Source organism: Sus scrofa, chromosome 15, assembly GCF_000003025.6.
Source record: "Sus scrofa isolate TJ Tabasco breed Duroc chromosome 15, Sscrofa11.1, whole genome shotgun sequence".
NCBI classification, from domain to species: Eukaryota; Metazoa; Chordata; class Mammalia; order Artiodactyla; family Suidae; genus Sus; species Sus scrofa.
The window spans coordinates 59,792,060-59,806,455 of record NC_010457.5 but is presented as its reverse complement, the minus strand read 5'-3'; the positions used below and the strand labels follow the sequence as shown (position 1 = coordinate 59,806,455).

General features: G+C 45.4%; 1 protein-coding gene across 2 annotated transcripts in view; it reads left to right on the top strand.

The window, feature by feature from the left end:
• The window catches only part of MYO7B (myosin VIIB), a 93,127-nt gene continuing 82,122 nt past the window's right edge, over positions 3,392-14,396 (top strand). The window contains exons 1-2 of one of the 2 annotated variants that reach the window (XM_021076153.1): positions 3,392-3,603; positions 11,324-11,377. The gene's annotated coding sequence lies outside the window, so the exon portion shown is untranslated. Of the gene's footprint in view, positions 3,604-11,321; positions 11,378-14,396 lie in introns of those variants that run through there. The other variant, XM_021076154.1, reaches the window with a different exon arrangement.

Genomic DNA, 14,396 nt, shown 5'->3' with positions numbered 1-14,396 from the left:
TTTTTCCTTTTTTTTTTTGCTTTTTAGGGCTGCACCTGAGGCATAGGAGGTTCCCAGGCTGGGGTCGAATCCGAGCTGTAGCTGCCAGCCTTCACCACAATCACTGCAACACAGGATCTGAGCTGCATCTACAACCTACACCACAGCTCACAGCAACCCCTGATTCTTAACCCACTAAGGGAGGCCAGGGATCAAAACCACATCCTCATGGATACTAGCTGGATTTGTTTCTCCTATGCCACAAGGGGAACTCCAAGAAACATTTTTATTTTTATTTTATTTTATTTTATCTTATTTTTTATTTTATTTTATTTTATTTTATTTTATTTTATTTTATTTTATTTTATTTTATTTTATTTTATTTTTCTTTGCCTTTTCTAGGGCCGCACCTGCGGCATATGGAGGTTCCCAGTCTAGGGGTTGAATCAGAGCTGTAGCTGCTGGCCTACACCAGAGCCACAGCAATGCGGGATCGGAGCCACATCTGCGACCAACACCACAGCTCACGGCAATGCCGGATCCTTAACCCACTGAACAAGGCCAGGGATCGAACCCGAAACCTCATGGTTCCTAGTCGGATTCATTAACCACTGAGCCACGACAGGAACTCCGAAGAAACATATTTTTAAAGGTCAGCAGAATATTTGCATCTTGAGAATTGTGAAAGTAGCATTAAGCTGTGGGAAAGCACAATCTGGCCACACATGTGATGCGGAGGTCCTGCCCTGAGGGCCCAGATTTCCACTTTGATTTCCAGGGTTTGGAGTATCTCAGCAACAGAGAACCTGAGGCTCTCAGAGAAATGCCCCTCAGGGTGGCCCCCTCCTAATTTTTATGGCCTCACTTGCAGCATATGGAAGTTCCCAGTCTAAGGGTCAAATTGGAGCTGCAGCAATGCCAGATCTGAGTCGAGTCTGCAACCTACACCACAGCTCATGACAACACTAGATCTTTAACCCACCGAGCAAGGCCAGGGATCAAACCCACGTCCTCATGGATATTAGTAAGGTTCATTTTTTGCTGATCACAATGGGAACTCCAGGGTATTCCCCTTTGAGCTCTGCCAATCCACATAGCAGTCAAGACAGGTACTTGCAGTTCCATGGACCCTTCTGGCTGGCAGGGAGGATTTGGTGCACCACTTGAGAAAGATTAGTGACAAAACATTCAAGCCCCTTGTTTCAATAAGTTCCCTTCTGGAATCTCCCTGTAATGACATAATGCATACAAAGCTGTGAGCCCAGACTTGTACATTGCACTGTTGTGGGTGATAGCAGTGGACCAGCAGCCTGCGGTGTCTAGCCAGGGATGACAGTTACACAAATGATGGAGCACTGGTAGGGTGGACCACCATGCTGTCTTTAAAGACTGGTGGTTAAAGTTTGGTACAGCATAAGAAAATGCTTTTGATTCAATGTCAAATTAAAAAAAAAAAAAGCAGGAGACGAGTTTGTATGTATCCAAAATGTATTTCTATCAAATTTTGTTTAAGACAGGATTTGGAAGGAGATATTGTTTTTTATTCCGCACCTGTGGCATATGGATTTCCAGACTAGAGGTTGAATCAGAGCTGCCACTGCCAGCGTACTCCACAGCCACAGCAATGCTGGATCTGAGCTGCATCTGCAACCTATGCCATAACTTACAGCAACATTGGATCCTTAAACAACTGGGAGCAAGGCCAGAGATTGAACATGCATCCTCACAGAGACAATGTTAGATTCTTAACCTGCTGAGCCATAATGGGAACTCCTAGACAGAGACATCTCATGAATCATTTTGTACTACACAGATATTCTGTTCCCCTGTTGTTTTTTTGTTTCATTTTGTTTTGTTTCTTGTTTTTTTGGGGGGGCAGGGTTCTGTTTTTTGGGTGGTTTGTTGTTGTTGTTTTGGCAAGAGGACAGTAGGATGAGGGCTATCAAGGACCTAGCCTGGTCTCTGGAGTCCCAAAGCTGGGGGCTCACTATTTCTGGGAGCTGCCAGGATCAGCAGTGCCAATCCTGTGGGAGTGACACGGCATCTTTTTAAAGCAGAGAAGCCACCTTCTATTGTGAACCACCCCCCCAAAAGCTAGCACTGGCCCAGAAACTGGATGAGGTTTTAAGGGGCAGGAGGCTGGTTGGAACCAGGCAGAATTTGAACACAGCCCTTGTAGGGAGTGGACCCACACTTCCTCTAAACAGGTGGCCCTTCCTTAAGTCACCTCCAGCTCACTCCCCTACCTTGCTCCTGGCCTGGTTGGTTGTAAGAAGCAGAAACTCTGGGGTTCCCATCGTGGCTCAGTGGAAGGAACCCGACTGGTATCCATGAGGACACGGGCTTCATCCCTGGCCTCAGTCAGTGGGTTAAGGATCTGGCGCTGCTGTGAGCTGTGGTGTAGGTTGCAGGTGTGGCTTGGATCCTGCATTGCTGTGGCTGTGGTGTAGGCCGGCAGCTGCAGCTCTGATTTGACCCTTAGCCTAGGAACTTCCATATGCATCAGGTGCAGTCCTAAAAAGAAAAAAAAAAAAAAAAAAAAGAAAGAAAGAAAGAAAAAAAAAGAAGAAGGAGAAACTCCTTCGAACTGTCTCAGCAGTGGAACGTATAGCGGAAGAGGTGGGGCTCTCACTACAGGAAGCACAGAAAGCTCTCAGACAACAGTGACCACTGCCTCACTCTGGGACCAAGTGGTCTCCATCTCTGTGGCTCTTCCACTTTTCCCTTCACTCTCCCACCAGCATTTGGAACCTGGTCTCCCAAAAGGCCCAGGTTTAGTGTTGCTGCCCTGCTGTGGCCTCTACCCAATTTCAAAGGAGATAGCTGGTCTCCACTCCTCTGCCTGGGGTCCCTCCAAAGTGCTGGGAAAGGGAAAGAACCTGACTGGCTCTGGTTGGGCCAGGTGAGGTACACCAATCCTCTGTTTACCCAGGTGGAGCAGGTATTGCCCGTGGACTCATTTTCCACCCACCTTCAAAGCCCTCACCATCACCCTCCAATCTGGCCTCTTCCAGGGCACACCACCTGATGCCCCCTCTTTCAGAAGGGTTTGTATTTGGTGGAAATCCCTCCTTCATTCAAGTCCCAGCCCAAGCCAGCCCCCTCTGCTCCCAGGAGCTCTATCAGGAATCAAGTTGCCCTGATGGCCTTTAGCTCTGTTATAGGCTTCCTGGCATCTCCTGTGCACCCTGATTAGGATGGCTGCATGGGCTGCCTTGGGGTCTCTGTGATGTCTGGGACGATGCTTAGCTCGCCAGTTGGATGGTCACCACAGATTTATTTGGCTGGTGGCCAGTGACAGTGTGTAGAATGAGGCTCTCTTGGCCTATGGGGACTCTCTGCTGAAGAGGCCGGGGTTAAAGATTGGACAGCTGGGAGGCTCTGTGAACTGGGGCCACAGGAGCCGTGTGGGAATGGGTGTGCCTGGAGCCCGAGGACAAAGTCCTGTAATAAATTACATGGGCCTGGAGGACTCTGCCATTTCCTCTTGGGGCCCTTCTGCCTCTTCCTCCTCTCTCACACTCTCCCGCACACCCAGGGACCTGGCATTGCCTCTTCGCCTGGCTCTTTCTGAGTGCCCAGGGCGGAGGGGAAGGCAGACACCCAGATCCTCATCCTGACAAGGTAAGGGAGCTCCTGGGGCCTTCCCTGTCTGCCAGATGCCCCGGGCCTGAGTTCTGGCAGCTGGGAGGAGGGTCTCTGGGCAGGAGGTGAGTTGAGAAGAGACCTTGGGAAACACTGCAGGGAACAAGGTGGGAAAAGCCTTGTCCACGGAACCATGAGGGAGCTGAGACTCTCTTCAGAAACCTGGAAATGCGGGTCAGCAGGTTAAGAACTTGATTAACATCCATGAGGCTGTGGGTTCAACCCTTAGCCTCGCTCAGTGCGTTGGGGATCTGGCATTTCTGTGAGCTGTGGTGTAGGTCTCAGATGCGGCTCAGCTGTGGCTGTGGCGTAGGCTGGGAGTCACAGCTCTGATTTAACTGCTAGCCCAGAATCTTGAAGAAGAAGCCTGGAAATGAGAAGTGCAGCCCAGAGATCCATCCCCTCAGCTTCAGGGCTGCTGGTGTGTGTGTGGGGAGGGATGGCCAAGCCAGAGGAGAAGGAATTATCCTGGCCTCTACTCTAGGAAGGCAGACTCAGGACTGGAAGGTAATGGCAGGTGCCCCAGCAGCCTTCTTACAGAAGGAGGGCCTCATGGGGTGGAATGGACAGCCTAGGTGCTGATGATGGGGCACCTGGCAATGTCAGCCATACCATATGTGCCATGTCACTGCACCCTGGTTTTACTGCCTCTGTTTTATGGACGAGACTGAGGGACCATGGGAGATAAGGTGCCTATGGGAAGAAGCAGAGTGAGACTCAACTCCAAAACCTGGGCTTATCACAGTCACCGTCTACCTTCTTGGACAATTGTGGATGAGTGTGTTAGTCACCTCTGAAAAGCCTGGGCCCCAGGGTGACTCTGCCAGGCCTCAAAGCCTTTCCGGCCTGGGCTGTTGGATTGTGGGGGGTGGGGGTACTGAGAGGCGTGATAGCACTGCAGGCTCCTTCCTTGAGCTGTCAGCATGGTGGGCACCAGTCCCCACTTCACAGAGAGAATCTGAGACAGACCTGGGGAGGTCCTGGCAGCCGGCAGGTGTGGGGTCCCATCCTAAACCTCCCCCTCAGCATCCACTCTAATTCTGGACTTGAATTTCATTCCAACCCATAAAAACCCCTGAACTTCATTCAGGATTTTATTTAGAAGAAAACCTGAAGTCTATGGGCTGCTCTCTGGGAGCACACGCCCGCAAGGAATCTTTGTTCACAGACATTCATTTCAGCATCGCCTCCCCCTCTCCCTGGAGCCACAGAGAGCTGAGCTGTCCCCTCACAAAGGAGCTGTCCCCAAGTGTTCTGAGCACTGCTGCACCCCCACTTCAGTGCAGCTGGGCCCTTGGGGCTGTGCACCTCCATATAGGGGTGAAACAGCAGGGGTGAACATTTCCACTTTCCCAATGTATTTGTGTAACTTTGAGCTTTTTATGTCTTATGAAAGCTCCTCCTCCCACATTCTTGGTCCCCATGACAAGCCCTCCAGGGAGAAACAGCAGAAATTCTGGGAGGAATTTCTCAGTAGAGGACGTTGAAATGAAGAAAGGTAGAATCCTTTGCCCAAGGCCACTAGAAATGAACACCTCGAGGGCAGTGGCTGGACCTCCTTGGGGTTCCTCTGTCCCCTGCACCAAACCAGGGTATGGGGGAGAGTAGACCCCAGGCTGATGCATGGAGGAATGGAGGCATGAGTGGCAGAAGAGGTCACAGTTTCTAGTGCACTGCCATGTTAGACTCTCTTATCTTCCTCCTCAATTAATCGAGCAGCCTGTATCATATCCCTGCACTGCAGGTCTGTTGAGGTGAAACTGTGCCAGGGAAAAGTCACCCAACCAGAGGCACAGACCTCAAGCTATCAGGAAGTCAGAGGTGAAGATCATGGGTGCCAAAGACAGATGGGGAAGGGGGAAGTGTGCCAGAGAAGGAGACAAAGGGACCAGAGCAGGCAGGGAAGGCAAGGATGGCTTGATGTCGGTGGTGGAGGGCAGGGGATGTCCAGGCAAAGGAATTGGCACCATAAAGCACAGAAAAAAGAAAGTACAAGTCCAGCTTGGGCACCACTGGCTCCTGGCATGAGCCTAGAACAGGTATAAGGGGCAGCAGGGAGTGCCCTTTCCACACTAAGAGCAGGTTCTCTTCTTCATCATTGAATACCAGTAGCCACTGGCCTCATGTGGCCTCAGAGCCCTGGAAGTGTGGCCAGTGTGCCTGAGGAACTGAAATTTTAATTTTAGCTAAGATGAATTTAGATTTCGATAGCCACATGTGACTAGTGGCTACCATATAGGATAGTGCAGCCCTAGAGGGTCTTTTTCCCTTTGACTTATTTCACTAAGTATAATATTCTCTAGGACCATCCATGTTGCTGCAAATGGCACAATTTCACTCTTATTTACGGCCAAGTGATGTTCCAGTGTGTGTGTGTGTGTGCGCGTGTGTGTGCGTGCGTGCATGCATGTGTGTGGTTATAAATATCCATTCTTCTTTATCCATTCGTCTCTTGATGGACACTTGAGTTGCTTCCATATCTTGGCTAATATAAATAATGCTGTTATGAATATTAGGCCCACGTATCTTTTCAAATTAGTGTTTCTATTTTTTTCTGGACTACTCAGGGGTATAATTGCTGGATCATATTCTTTGGGAAAATGTATATTCAGGCTTTCTGGCCGTTTTAAAATTGGTTTTTTTTTTTTTTTTTTAATATTGAGTTGGGAGTTCCCGTCATGGCGCAGTGGTTAACGAATCCGACTAGGAACCATGAGGTTGCGGGTTCCATCCCTGCCCTTGCTCAGTGGGTTAACGATCCGGCGTTGCTGTGAGCTGTGGTGTAGGTTGCAGACGTGGCTCGGATCCTGTGTTGCTGTGGCTCTGGCGTAGGCTGGCAGCTACAGCTCTGATTAGACCCCTAGCCTGGAAACTCCATATGCTGCGGGAGTGGCCCAAGAAATGGCAAAAAGACAAAAAAAAAATTGAGTTGCATGAACTGTTTTTAAATTTTGGATATTAACCTCTCATCAGTCATACTATTTGTGAGTATTTTCTCACAAATTCATTCAGTAAGTTGTCTTTTAATTTTGTTGATACTTTCCTTTGCTGTGAAAAAGATTTTAGGTTTAATTAAGTTCTATTTAGTTCAGTGCAGTTTTTTTGTTTGTTTTGTTTTGTTTTGTTTTGTTTTGGTTTGGTTTGGTTTGGTTTGGTTTTTTTTTTGCTTTTATTCCATTTGCCTCAGGAGATGGCTACAAAAATTATTCCTATAACTTACATCAAAGAGTGTTCTGCCTACACTCTCTTCTAGTGTTTTACAGTTTCAGGTCTCACATTTAGTCTTTAGTCCATTTTGTGTTTCCTCCACATATTTATGTACATGGTGTGAGGACATGTTATAATTTCATTCTTTTACATGCATCTGCCAAGTTTTCCCAGCAGTACTTATTGAAAAGACTGTTTTTTCTCCATTATATGTTCTTGCCTCCTTTGTCATATATTAATTGACCATAAGAACATGGGTTTATTTCTGGGTTCTCTATTCTGCTGCATTGATCCATATATCTTCTGTGTCGATACCATGCTGGGATTTTTTTTTTTCATTTTTTAGGGCTACACCCACAGCATATGGAAGTTTCCAAGCTAGGGATCAAATCAGAGCTACAGCTGCCAGCCTATGCCACAGCCACAGCAACGTGGGATCCAAACCATATCTGCAACCTACACCACAGCTCACGGCAAGCCTGGATCACCAACCCACTGAGCGAGGCCAGGGATTGAGTTTGCATCTTCATGGATATTAGCTGGGTTCTAAATCTGCTGACCCACAGTGGGAACTCCTCTTTTTGTAATTCCTCCCTGTTCTTTTCTTATTCTTTTCATCTCTTCTGTTGTAATTTGGTGTTTTTTTAACTTTTATTTTAGTGATATGCTTGTGTTCTTTCTCTCTTGTTTCTGTGTATACATTGTAGGTTTGTGATTTGTGGCTACAATGAGGTTCATATATATTGACCTATAACTATGTCTAATTGTTTTAAACATGTTGTTTTTAAATTTCAAACACTCTCTTAAAGATCTACATGTTCTATTCCATTCCCCCACACTTGGTATTTTTGGTATTATATTTTGCATCTTCATGTTTATGCCTTTACTGATTACCCTAGTTATATTTGATTTGACAATTTTTTGTCTTTTAATCTTTGTACTAGCTTATCTAAGTGGTTGATCCTCAGCCTTTACTACATATTTGCCTTTACCAGTGAGATTTTTTTTCGTTCTTGTAGATGCTTATGTCTTGTTATAGCCTTTTCTTTTCCAATTAACATTGTTTTTAGGTTGGTTTAGTATTAATGAACTCAATTTTTGCTTGTCTGAGAATTTTTTTCTCTATGAATTCTAAATGATAATCTTGCTGGGTAGACTATCCTAGGTTTCAGGTTTTTCCCTTTCAGCATTTTATATATATATATCATGCTACTTCCTTTTGACCTGTAAAATTTCTGCAGGGAAATCAGCTGATAGTCTAATGGGGGCTCTCTTGTATATAGCTTTTTGTTTTTCTCTTGCTTCCTCTAGAATTCTCTCTTTTTCTTTAATTTTTCCATTTTAATTACCATATATCTTGGTGTGGGTTTGTTTGGGCTCATCTTATTTAGGGTTCTCTATGCTTCCTGTACCTGTGTAACTTTTTCTTTCTTCATGCTTTGGAGGTTTTCAGCCATAATTTCATTCAATACATTTTTTACTTTCTTCTCTATCCCTTCTTCTTCCGGGACCCCTACAATGTGAATATTGGTATGCTCGATGTTATCCCAAAGATTTCTTAAACTGTTTTCATTTTTTTTAAATTTTGTTTTTCTTTTTGCTGTTTTGCTTGGGTGATTTCCATCATCCAACCCTCCATATTACTTATGCATTTTTCTGTATCACCTAGTCTGCTGTTCATTTCTTCTGGTATGTTTTCCATTTGAGTTCTTATATTCTTCAGTTCTGACTGCTTCTTTTTAATATTTTATATATCCTTAAAATCCTCTGTGTTCATCTATTCTTTTCATAATTCAGTTAACATTCTTATTACTCATGCTTTGGGGGGAGGTTGGCCACGCCAATGGCATATGCAAGTTCCCAGGCCAGTAATTGAACCCACGCCACGGCAGGGACCTAAGCCTTAACCCACTGCACCACAAGGGAGCTCCACTAATGCTTTGAATTCTTTATGTAGTAAATTCTGTTTCATGAGTTTTTTTTTCCAAGGGTTTTTCTCTTGCTCTCAACTGAGACAAATTGTTCTCTCTCCTCATTTTAATTATTCTTCTCTGTCTCTTTGAATTTGTGTGACATTATTACCTATGGTTGTCTTGAAGGGGTGTCCTTATGTAGACGTGTCCCTATACATTTTACACGTGCCCAATGGCTTTGCTGGCAGAGCCAGATGTTTTTTTTAACAGCTGCACTTGCTGCAATGGAAGTTCCCAGGCCAGCAGCCAAATTGGGGCTGCAGCTTCTGGCCTATGTGACAGCCACAGCCATGCTAGAACTGAGCTGTGTCTGTGAACTATGCTACAGCTTGCAGCAATCCTGGATCCTTAATCCACTGAGCAAGGGCAGGAACCAAACCCATGTCCTCATGGATACTAGTTGGGTTCTCAACCCACTGAACCACAATGGGAATTCCAGGAGAGCTAGATTTGACATGATTGGAAATGACATCTTTTCCTTGGAATGTGTTGGCTGCTATCACCTTGGTAGTAGGTGGGACTGGAGGAGGAGAGGCTAGGACTAGAGCCAGGTGTAAATTGGGAGATTCCCCTCTGCTCAGTGGCCAACACTGCCTTATCAACAGTGGGGTTAGATCCCAAGTTGCTGGAACAGAAGCCCTGAGTGTTAGATGTGAGTCGGCTAATTTCTTTTTAAGAATGTGCCCGTCCTCCTCCCAGAACCAGCACCTTCAGTCCAGAAGGGGGCAGTGCTGGAGGAAAAGGGGCTGGTGTGAGTATGGTGAGGGTCAAGCACAGCGTATAGTGATATGGCTACAGTCAGAATCTGGACTGCTTCTGATGTGATATCTGTACAATTGCCGTTAAAATGGCCCCCTCTGTACTCAGAAGCTGCTTAGTGTTTGAGCTGCCACAGACTCTCACAGCAGAGCTTTCTCCTTGGTCACGACAGCTCTCACACCAGTGTGAAGCTATGGCACAGGGCAAGTGGTACTGGGACATTCATTTCGCTCAGGCTAGGGCATGTTCCAGGGTGGTCCTAGTAAACCAGTCAGCCAGGTGTGTGGTTTCAATCTACCCTCTCCACCCTGCTTTGGGTGCTAACAAGTATTCATGTGCTCCTTACAAGTAGGGTCCAAGGTTTCCACAGTCCTCCTGTGAGTCCCACTGGCCCTCTAACCAGCCAAGGGAGCTTATCTTCTCTTTGTCAGATCCCAGGGCTTGGGTACCCAATGTGGCTCAAACTGCTCCTTCTACAGGGAGGGTCTCTGCCCATGTACTCTCTTTTTTCTTCTGAGTCACCTCCTAGGGACACAGGTCCCCACTTGACTGCTTCTCTTCCCAATTTTATGTGTATCTTTCTATCTTTCGTCCTTTCGTCCTTTCTTCCTTTCTTTCTTTCTTTCTTTCTTTCTTTCTTTCTTTCCTCCTTCCTTCCTTCCTTTTTTTTTTTTTGCCTTTTTGCCATTTCTTGGGCTGCTCCCGCGGCATATGGAGGTTCCCAGGCTAGGGGTCAAATCAGAGCTGTAGCCACCAGCCTACACCAGAGCCACAGCAACACGGGATCTGAGCCATGTCTGCAACCTACACCACAGCTCATGGCAATGCCGGATCCTTAATCCACTGAGCAAGGCCAGGGATCGAACCCACAACCTCATGGTTCCTAGTTGGATTCCTTAACCACTGAGCCACGACGGGAACTCCATGTGTATCTTTCTTAGAGTCTGGGTTGTACAAGTCTTTCTGTTAGTCTCCAGTTAGTTTTCAGTGAGAATTGTTCCACATGTGGATGTACTTTTGATACGTTCATGGAGGGAGATGAATTCCATGTCCTCCTGCTCCATCATCCTTGATTTGAATTTTCATTTATTTGAAAACATTTTAAGAATTTTCTTGAGACTTCTTTGACTCCTTGTTATTTATGTTTCTTAGCCTCCAAATATTTGGGGATTTTCCAGCTATTTTGATATCTAGCTTAATTTCATCATGGTCTGAGAGCAGACATTATATAATTTTTTTTTGTCTTTTTGCCATTTCTTGGGATACTCCTGCGGCATATGGAGGTTCCCAGGCTAGGGGTCTAATTGGAGCTGTAGCCACTGGCCTACGCCAGAGCCACAGCAACGCGGGATCCGAGCCGCGTCTGCAACCTACACCACAGCTCATGGCAACGCTGGATCCTTAACCCACTGAGCAAGGCCAGGGATCAAACCCGCCACCTCATGGTTCCCAGTAGGATTCGTTAACGGAGCCATGATGGGAACTCCATATAATTTTTATGTTTAAATTTTCTCAAGGGTGTTTATGGCCCAGAAAGTTGTCTATATTGGTGAATATTCCATGTGAACTTGAGGAGAAGTTATTTTCTGCTGTTGTCGGATGAAGTATTCTAAAAATGTCAATTAAATCCTGTTAGGTAATGGTGCTATTCAGTTCAACTATGTCCTTACTTATTTTATGCCTGCCAAGTATGTCAATTGCTGATAGAAGGGTGTTAAAGTTTCCAACTATAATAGTAGATTTATCTTTTCTCCTTGTAGGTCTACCAGTTTTTGCCACATGTATTTTGATGCGCTGTTGTTAGGCATATACAAGTAAGTAATGTCATATCTTCTTGGGGAACTGGCCCTTTTATTATTATGTAATATCACTTTATATTCCTCATAATTTACCTTTCCCTGAAGTCAGCACTGCCTGAAATCAGTGTGGCTACTCCAGCTTTCTTTTGATTAGTATTAGTCAGGTATATTTTTCTCTATCTCTTTATCAGTTATCTATCTATATCTTTATATTTAAAGTGAGTTTCTTATAGATAACATATAGTTGGGAACTTCAGGTTTTTAGAATATGGAATCTTCAAATCCTAGTGATCATTGGGATATGAGGCTAACAGGATGACTCAAGTGTTTTCTTCAATAATTTCTAGTTTCATTCATTGAGTTGAAGAATGAAGGGGAAAGGATAGGTAGGGGGAAGAGGAGATATGTAGTCATGTTGATTTTGATGTATCTGCAGACTTTCTGCTGAAGATATCCAAAGAATAGGGCATTGGTGAGCCTGGAGTTCTGGATATAGATGAGGGTTGGAGGCATTGATTTTAGGCTTGGAAGGGCTTTGATCCTGTCAATGTCCCTGAGAGAAAGTAGGAATGCACAAGGTGAGTGGGCAGGCTAAAAGAGAATAGAATGAGAGCCACCAGATAGATAAGAATTCTACGATTTCGATGAAAGAGTCCAGATGGCTTGGCTCAAATAATAAAATGCAAAAAGGCAAAGGCAAGATTTCTGTCTTTTGTTTCATTCCCTCCTGGCCTGCCAAATGTATTCTCTCATATTAGCTATTTTCAGGACACTAAGATATAGCCCCCAGCAGTTATGGAATCACACTTCAAAATTTTGCAACCAGAGATAAAACTAACCCAGCTCCAATTCATAACATCTCAGGGAAAACCTCTGCTTGACCCTTGCTTGGATCACATGCCATCTCTGGGGTACTATGATTCATGGTCCCTATCAGAAACATTTTGGACATGGGGGGAGGGTTTCCCAAGAAGAAAATACAGAAGGCATATCAGGCAGATAAAAACAACTAGCATCTCCCCCCAGACACCAAGAGATCAGGGCAAGGGCAAGGGCCTTGGGAGGAGATTGAGGGGACCCCCAGAAGCAAAGGAAAGACAGGGAAGTGCAGTCCTGCAGAAGCCAAGGGGGCATGGTCAGGGAAGGGGGAATAGCTGAAAGAGTCCTGGCACTGACTTGTGCAATGTTGTCTCTGGAGGAGTTGGTGTAGTGTTTGTGGGTATGTGTGTGTGACCCAAGGCTTGGGAAGGCGTAAAGGGCAAGAGAGTGGAAGCAGCATGATGGTGCAAGTCTTTCAAGCAGTTTAGCTGTAGAGTCGAAGCAAGAGGAAGACAATAGCTGGAGGGTGCCATGGGGCCAAGAAAATCCATTCTAAGATAGACAAGATTTGCATCTTTCTGCAGGAAGGCAAAAAAGAGTAAGAATGAATGAAGATGTGAGAGAAGGGGCAATTGCATTAGTTACCTATTGCTCCATAAAAAAATGACTCCAAAACTTTGCAGCTTAAAATGACAAATACTCATTTTCTCACACAATTTCTGAAATCCAAGTGTGGCTTAGCCGGGCGGAAGGCCAGGAACTCTCATGAAGTTTGCATTCATTTTCTAGACCGGCCATAACAAAATGTCACAGAGTTGGCAGCCTAAACAACAGACATTTATGTTCTCACAGTTCTGGAGATGGAAGTTTGAGACCAAAGATACCAGTAGGGGTGGTTCTTCCCAAGGCCCCTCTCCTTGGCTTGTAGATCTTTTGTCCTCATATAGCCTTCCGTCTGCACACACACCTCTCACATCTCTTTGTCTTCTTTCAGGGACATCAGTCACATTGGATTAGACCCACCCAACAGCCTCAATTTAACTTCACCACCTCTTTAAAAGCCTTATCTTCAAATATAGTCCCATTCTAAGAATTCAACATGGGAACTTGGGGGTGGGGGGTGGGATACAATTCATCCCATAACAAGGTTGCAGTCAGGGTACTGGCTGGAGCTCTGGTCATCAGAAGACTTGACCACGGCCGGAAGATCTGCTTCCAAGATCGCTGGCTGTTGACTGGAGACCTCAGTTTCTCACAGCGTGGGTCGCCCCTCTGGGCTGCTTGAGTGTCTTCATGACATGGCAGCAAGTTTCTCCAGGCTGAGTGATCTTAGAGAGAGCAAGGAGGAAGCCACAGAGCATTTTATGAATAGTCCCAGAAAGTACACTACATCACTTCCACCTTATTCTGTTTATTAGAAAGGAGTCACTAAGTCCACACCCAAGGTAGGGAGAATGAGCCTCCATCTTTGGAGCTGTGAAAAGCATTTGAGGATATATTCGAACCTCCACAGTAACTGATAAAGCAAAAGCCCTGAAGGAGGAGGCTTGAGAGAGTAGGGCTGTCAGGGGGTCCCTTTCCCTGGGGAGCTGTTTAAATGCTCAGAGGAATAGGGAAAGGCAAGGAGTGGGCACAGCTGGAAGCTGAGGGTGATTTCTCTCTTCTTTTCAGCAACAAAGATCAAGGTGTTCAAAGAGTAAGCTTTGAAATAGGAATATTTTTGGTTTTGTTATGAAAAGAGCTGACCAGGGCCCACTCACAGGTCCCTGGGCATTTCCAAAATCCTAGAGGAAGTGCAGGCCATGAATATTCCTGGATTCCAGTTGTCAAGATGATGTGACCCATCCTTAGCATGCTCAGCTCAGTGTTGGGACTTTGCAAAGTGAGAGCACTCACAAGTGTCAACAACACTCACAAGACAGTGGTAAACGAGGGGGATCCACATAGTGGGCAGCTTATCGTACTTTATTTTTATATTCCAGTGATGGATATTTATAAAACCACTTTGTTCCAGAAAAAAAATTTTTTTAAACCAGTTTCTAGGCTGGTTGGCATAGAAATGAAGCTAGGATGCCTTGGTTTTTGTTTTTTTTTTTTTTAATTTCTGTTTTCGTCATTGTTTTGTTTTTTGTGTCTTTTTATGGCTATACCTGTGGAATATAGAAGTTCCCAGGCTAGGGGTAGAATCAGAGCCGCAGCTGCCAGCCTATGTCAC